This window comes from Oncorhynchus tshawytscha, linkage group LG24 (genome assembly GCF_018296145.1).
Source record: "Oncorhynchus tshawytscha isolate Ot180627B linkage group LG24, Otsh_v2.0, whole genome shotgun sequence".
NCBI classification, from domain to species: domain Eukaryota; kingdom Metazoa; phylum Chordata; class Actinopteri; order Salmoniformes; family Salmonidae; genus Oncorhynchus; species Oncorhynchus tshawytscha.
In genome coordinates this window covers 3,913,663-3,921,501 of record NC_056452.1, presented here as the reverse complement: position 1 = coordinate 3,921,501, position 7,839 = coordinate 3,913,663, and the positions used below count along the sequence as shown (strand labels likewise).

At 40.3% G+C, this 7,839-nt stretch overlaps 1 protein-coding gene across 5 annotated transcripts in view; it reads left to right on the top strand.

Moving 5' to 3' along the window:
• Positions 1-312: 312 nt before the first annotated feature.
• The window catches only part of taok2b (TAO kinase 2b), a 61,604-nt gene continuing 54,077 nt past the window's right edge, over positions 313-7,839 (top strand). For 3 of the 5 annotated variants that reach the window (XM_024387104.2, XM_024387101.2, XM_024387099.2), the window contains exon 1: positions 320-727. The gene's annotated coding sequence lies outside the window, so the exon portion shown is untranslated. Of the gene's footprint in view, positions 728-7,839 lie in introns of all 5 variants that reach the window. The other 2 variants (XM_024387100.2, XM_024387103.2) reach the window with 2 other exon arrangements.

Below are 7,839 nucleotides of genomic sequence, written 5' to 3'. Positions count from 1 at the left end.
AATTGTAATTATTTTGCCTCTATGGCCTATTTCTTGTCGTATCTCCCTAATCGTACTACATTTGCACACACTGTACATAGACTTTTTCTATTGTGCCATTGACTGTACATTTGTTTATCCCATGTGTAACTCTGCATTATTGTTTTTGTCGCACTGCTTTGCTTTATCTTGGCCAGGTCGCAGTTGTAAATGAGAACTTGTTCTCAACTGGCCTACCTGGTTAAATAATGGTAAAATAAAATAAAAAAATAATGTCCAAATCACCATGTATCGTAGAAGAAGTCCTTTAATAAATTATTATCTTTCTTTTCCGGTTTCCGGTCGGCTCCCGCCCCACTCCGCCATCATGAAGTTGTGAACCAAAAAACGAATGAGACAGAAAGGGTAAAAAAAGGAAAACAATTCATGAATAACATTTATGTAATTATAAAATATGGTCGAGAGTGGAGCAAATACCGGGGTCAGCTTTAAATTGATTAACTGTTTCCCAGTCGTAATATTCTGATTGCTGGTGAGAAGACCAGGTCGTTAGCATTTTGATTGACTGCCATAGCTAATGCTAGCTAAATCGTTTGCGAAGAATGGAATATCAATGAAAACAATGTGGCTCGCTCGTGTTGAATAGAGCAGAAGAGGTAACGTTAACGTTAGACGAGCGACCAATATTTCCCATCCCGGGCCAGCTAGCTAGCTCTCCAGCTAGCTACGGTGGACCCCAAAAGCCACGGTAAGACATGTCATATAAGGCTAAGGTTAGCTCGCTTGTAACGTCTCAAATACTGTCGTTCATTGGCACTGTAGCAAACATTAGCTAGCAATGCCAGCAACAGCCGTTTCGGCGATGCAAGTACCCTGCTATTCTGCGGTATACTTTTATATTAAAGATTCTGACTTTGCTCGTCAATACAATTTACACGGAACGTGCATTGATACAAATGGCACTCTGATTCAGCTGACGATAGCGAACAAATTACACCCCTTGTTTTTGCAATTCGGTGTCATATTTCTTTGGGGAGGCGAAATGTAGTTAAAATGTTGCTCTCCTCCACTGAGTGTTAAGGGACCGTATTAAAACGGCAACGCCTTAAAGTGCAACTGAAGGCAATAAACAACTTATCTGATAGAAAATGGCCTATGTGGCATTGATATGGGTCAAACATTTGTAATGGTGTCAAAATTGACTTCAAAGTGTAAATAAGATAATTCTGTTCATAAAGTCTGTCTCGTCCAAAACTGAGTTTTTTTGTAAGCGAGTTCATCATGACTTATTTGAGGGTTGGGTTTTGATTTTGACAGTACTCCATTGCCTGCTAACATGGGATACACACCTGCGGATATTGTGCTTATGGGTGCCTAACTTTGTCTGAAAGCTTGTGTGTGTGTGTGTGTGTGTGTGTGTGTGGGGGGGGGGACATTAGTGGTGCATTTTAAAAATCATGTTCCTGCAATTCTACACTCCTAACAGGGGGATCCATATTTATAAACAAAACACAACCATTGCTCTAAGATTTTGCCACAAATTATAAAAAGTGTTTCAATGACTAATCTACTCCCTTCCTTGAAAATCCCACCCCCAATAATTAATTGACAGGTCTGAAACCTACCAATCCTGTGACTTAGACATCCCTTCCCTGAAAATCCCACCCATAGTGATTGACTGCCAGGTTTGAAACCCTACCAGCTTTGTGACTCACAAATATCTTGCTTCTCCCATGACAATTGCTATTTCATTCTTAAAACCACACATTTTGACCAAAGATGGCATAAGTCGGACGTGTGTTTGTCTTTGTCTTATCCCGTGTAAATAGACAGTTCCTATATATTTTAATCTCACTTTTTATCTACGAACTAAATATACTTTCCTGCAACCTGCCTCACCCAATGTCGTACGGATCTGATATATTTATATTCCTTATAACTGGAACTTCCATCAGGAGCTAGCCAGCTAACTAGCTATTAGTCTTTGTTAGCCATGGCTAGCGGTCTTCACCTTTTTAGCAATGACACCAGCCAGCTTTAGCTCAGACAATACCTGCCAGTCTGCCGAGCACGGTATCAACCCAGAGAATATCGGACTGCTTCTCTCTACCACATCACCGGATTCCTGCTGCTCTGGTTCATTACACCGGCTCATCGCAGCTAGCTAGCTGCAACCGAGTGCCCAAACAGTTTGAGCATCTTCTTTTAAAAATCCACCTTTCCAAAATTAAGTCTCTAACAAGTGGCAACAGTGATAGACCCCCCTCAGCCCCCAGCTGTGCCCTGGACACCATATGTGAATTGATGGGTCCGCGGTCAAACGACCACCCCTCATCACTGTCAAACACTCCCTAAAACACTTCTGTGAGCAGGCCTTTAAAATCGACCTGGCCCGGGTATCCTGGAAGGATATTGACCTCATCCCGGCAGTAGAGGATTCCTTGTTATTCTTTAAAAGGACTTTCCTCGCCGTATTAAATAAGCATGCCCCATTCAAAACATGTAGAACTACGAACAGATATAGCCCTTGGTTCATTCCAGACCTGACTGCCCTTGACCAGCACAAAAACATTCTGTATTAGCATTAAATAGTCCTCGCGATATGCACGTTTTCAGGGAGGTTGGCAACCTATATACACAGGCAGTTAGGAAAGCAAGGGCTAGCTTTTTCAAACAAATGTTCTTCCTGTAGCACAAACTCAAAAGGTCTGGGACACTGTAAAGTCCATGGAGAATGAGAGCACATCCTCCCAGCTGCCTACTGCACTGAGGCTAGGAAACACTGTCACCACTGATAAATCCACGATAATTGAGAATTTCAGTAAGCATTTTTCCATGGCTGGCCATGCCTTCCACCTGGCTACCCCTACCCCGGCCAACAGCCCCTGCACCCCCCGCAGCAACTTGCCCCCCAGCGCTTCTCCTTCACCCAAATCCAGATATCTGATAAACTGAAAGAGCTGAAAAATCTGGACTCCTATAAATCAGTTGGGCTAGACAGTCTGGACCCTCTCTTTCTAAAATGATCTGCCGTAATTGTTGCAACTCCTATACAAGCCTGTTCAACCTCTTTCGTATCGTCTGAGATCCCTAAAGATTGGAATGCTGCCGCGGTCATCCCCCTCTTCAAAGGGGGAGACACTCTAGACTAGAGGTCGACTGATTAATCGGAATGGCCGATAAATTAGGGCCGATTTCACGTGTTCATAACAATCGGAAATCGGTATTTTTGTGTGCCAATTTTTTAAAATGTAATTTATAAATATTTTTTTACACCTGTATTTAACTTGGCAAGTCAGTTAACCTCTCTGAACCACCCATCCCGGATCCGGTATAATTGTCATCAGCAACGCTGAATAGCATAGCACAACAGTCAAATAATATTACTAGAAAATATTCATATTCATGAAATCACAAGTGCAATATTGCAAAACACAGCTTAGCCTTTTGTTAATCCACCCGTCGTCTCAGATTTTGAAATTATGCTTTACAGCGAAAGCTGTAAAGCATAAGTGTAAGTTTCTCGATCGCTCGACAAAACAAGTACACTTAGCATCAGGTAACTTGGTCACGAAAATCAGAAAAGCAATCAAATTAATCGTTTACCTTTGATCTTCGGATGTTTTCACTCACGAGACTCCCAGTTAGACATCAAATGTTCATTTTGTTCCATAAAGATATTTTTTATATCCAAATACCTCCGTTAGTTTGATACGTTATGCCTAGGAATCCACCGGAAATAGCGGTCACGACAATGCAGACAAAAATTCTAAATTATGTCCATAATGTCCACAGAAAAATGTCAAACGTTTTTTATAATCAGTCCTCAGGGTGTTTTTCAAATATCTATTCGATAATATATCAACCGGGACAGTTGGCTTTTCACTAGGACCGGGAGTAACAATGGCTGCCTTTCTCTTTTAAGCACAACTCACTCTGAGAGCCCCCACCTATCCACTTATGCAATGTGGTCGTTCACGCTCCTTCTTCAAAATATAAGCCTGAAACTATGTCTAAAGGCTGTTGACACCTTAGGGAAGCCATAGAAAAAGGAATCTGGTTGATATCCCTTTAAATGGGCAATAGGTATGCATAACAACAGAGGGGTTTCAAAAACAGGGGCACTTCCTGATTGGATTTTCTTATTTTCTATGATGTAACAAATGGAAGAATCTAAAATATATTTTGATTTGTTTAACACTTTTTTGATTACTACATTATTCCAAGTAGCCACCTTTTGCCTTGACAGCTTTGCACACTCTTGGCATTATCTCAACCAGCTTCATGAGGTAGTCACGTGGAATGCATTTCAATTAACAGGTGTGCCTTGTTAATTCATTTGTGGAATTTCTTTCCCCCTTAATGCGTTTGAGCCAATCAGTTGTGTTGTGACAAGGTAGGGGTGGTATACAGAAGACCCAGAGTTACTGCTGCTGCCTCAGAAATTGCAGCCAAATAAACGCTTTAGAGTTCAATTAACAGACACATCTGAACATCAACTGTTCAGAGGAGTCTGCGTGAATCAGGCCTTCATGGTCGAATTGCTGTTAAGAAACCACTAACGGACACCAATATGAAGGGACTTGCTTGGGCCAAGGAACACGATCAATGGACATTAGACCGGAGGAAATCTGTCCTTTTGGTCTGAGTCCAAGTTTGAGATTTTTGGTTCCAACCGCTGTGTCTTTGTGAGACGCAGATTAGGTGAACGGATGATCTCTGCACCGTGAAGCAAAAATTCATTTGTCAAAAGTCGCAAAAGTATTGTCCGTGGTTTAGACCGCCACGGTCCCTGATCCCATAACAGATGTTCATGCAAACACATTGGGTTGAAAATATTGAATTTACGGATGTTTTTTTAAATGTTAAGTCAATTCAAATGTATTAAATGGACCAAATAAAATGCAAAGCAATTGCCGTAGATTGTACAGATGAGGTCCCTGAACCAGAGCCATCTAATTTAGCTAGCCTCAACCAACAGTTGGTTTTATTCATGCACGTGGAAGCTATTGAAGTAAAGGAATATATATATTTTTTTATGGTTAGTCAAAGCATTAAAAAAATACAAATATAATTGCCGTAGATTGTAGAGGTCCCTGAAAATATTAGTTGGTTTGAGATGTTTGTCTTGTGGTTGCAAAGCTTTTAACCTAGTTAACGCTAGGTTTCAATTTCATTTTTAAGACGGCCCCTTAGTTGCAACTACACAGAGAATGAGCCATTGAAATGAACTTATTTTTTATAAACGGAACAGCAAAAACAAGGTGTTATTGTTCGCTATCGTCAGTGGATTCAGAATAACATTTGTCATCCAGGTATGTTCCGTTTAGGAGGTATTGACGAGCATAGTTTTATATTAAAGATTCAGACTAACTACACTGCACTCCCAGCTAGCTAGCACGCTGTTGAATAAGCTTGCTGTCCTCAGGCTACTGTTGAGTGATCTGTTTGGCAGCTGTTATCAAGCCAGAGCCATCTAATTTAGCTAGCATATCTTTACATGTGATTGGGTCGGATGGCTAGTAGCAAGGGCTTGCGATTGGGATTGTATTGCATTTCTCTGTTGCTAGCTAGCTAAAATTAGTTGGCCAGAGAGCCTAATTTACCTGCCAAGTACAATGCAATCCCTCAGCTGTAAATACCAACAATATGTATTAGCTAGCGAACACTAGCTAGCTGTGGCAGGTTAGCTTACTAGCTAGTGTTGGTTACAAGCATAGAGATTATGATGCACACCACCAATGCAGATTGAAATCGCTTATTAACGGGTAACGTTAGACCCATTTCACCCACTCTTTCAATGGGGCCAGCTTTCTCCATTGTGTATGATAGTCAAATTTGAACTGTAGCTACCTATGGTCTTTAAATGTAATTAGGCTAGCTACAGTGCCTTCAAAGTATTCAGACCCCTCAACTTTTTCCACATTTTGTTGTTACAGCTTGAACTTAAAATGGATACAATTTAGATGTCACTAGCCTACACACTAGCTCATGTCTGTGGATTTTATTTAAAAAAATAAAAAGCTGAAATGTCTTGAGTCAACTATTCAACACCTTTTTATAGAAAGCCTAAATAAGGTCGGGAGTACAAATTGGCCTAAGTTGCATGGACTCTGTGTGCAGGACTAGTATTGATCATATTTTTTGAATGACTACCTCATCTTTGTACCTGACACACAGAATTATCTGTAAGGTCCCTCAGTCGAGCAGTGAATTTTAAACACAGATTCAACCACAAAGACCAGGAAGGTTTTCCAATGCCTCGCAAAGAAGAGCACCTATTGGTAGCTGGGAAACAACATAAAAAAAAATGAATATCCCTTTGAGCATGTTGAAGTTAATTACACTTTAGATGGAGTATCAATACACCCAGTCACTACAATGATACAGGTGTCGTTCCTAACTTAGTTGCCAGGGGAAGGAAACCGCTCAGGGATTTCACCATGAGGCCAATGGTGACGTTAAAACAATCAGTTTAATGGCTGTGAAAGAACTGATTGTGGATCAACAATGTTTTAGCTACTCCACAATACTAACCTTTAACGAGAGAGTGATAAGGAAGTCGAAACAGAATACAAATATTCCAAAACATGCATCCTGTTTGCAACAAAGCACTAAAGTAAAACTTTTAAAAATGTGGCAAAGCAATTTAACTTTTTGTGCTGAATACAATGTGTTATGTTTGGGGCAAATCCAACAATGCATCACTGAGTACCACTCTATATATTTACAAGCATGGTGGTGGATGCATCATGTTATGGGTATGCTTGTTATTGGCAAGAACTAGGGTTTTAGGATGAAAAGAAGTGTATTTGAGCCAACACAGGCAAATAAAGACACTGAGACAAGTTCTCCTTTCAGCAGGACAATAACCTAAAAGACGAGCCCAAACATTGAAGTTGCTTACCGAGACGACATTGAATGTTCTTGAGTGGTCTAGTTATAGTTTTGACTTTAAATTGGCTTGACAATCTATGGAGAGTGTCTAGCAATGCTCAACAACCAACTTGACAGATCTTTAAGAATTTAGAAAATAATAAATGGGTAAATGATGCACAATCGGGGTGTGGAAAGCTCTTAGAGACTTGCCCAGAAAGACTCGCTGCCAAAGGTGACTAACATGTATTGACTCAGGGGTGTGAGTACTTATGTAAATGAGATATTTCTGTATTTGATTTTAAAGGAATGTGGAAAAACGAATTAAAGCATGTTTTCACTCATTATGGGGTATTGTCTGTAGATGTGGCGGCAGGTAGCCTAGTGGTTAGAGCTACCTAGTCGAATTCCCAAGCTGACAAGGTAAAAATCTGTCGTTCTGCACCTGAACAAGGCAGTTAGCCCACTGTTCCTAGGCCGTCATTGTAAATACTATTGTGTTAACTGACTTGCCTAGTTAAATTAAAAACATTTAAAGTTAATTTTTATTTACAGAACAATGGTGGAATGAGTCAATGGGTATGAATACTTTCTGAAAGCACTGAATCTTGTTAGCTAGCCAGCTAGACTTCTCCTTTTTATAGGGAACCTAGAGACTTCCGTATTGTTGGACTGCCTTCAATTCATGGCCACAGGATTTTTTTTTTTTGCTGAAGCACTGTAAGAGACAAGGGCACTGACAAAAAGAAATGTCCTCCCACTGTCAACTGTGTTTATTTTCAGCGAACTTAACCTCTGGGATATGTGGGACGCTAGCATCCCAACTGGCCAAAAGCCAGTTATAATGAAGAGCGTCAAATTCAAATTAATTACTAAAATCAAACTTTCATGAAATCACACATGTAAGATACCTAATTTAAAGCTACACGTGTTGTGAATCCAGCCAACATGTCAGATTTCAAAAAGGCTTTTCGGCGAAAGCAA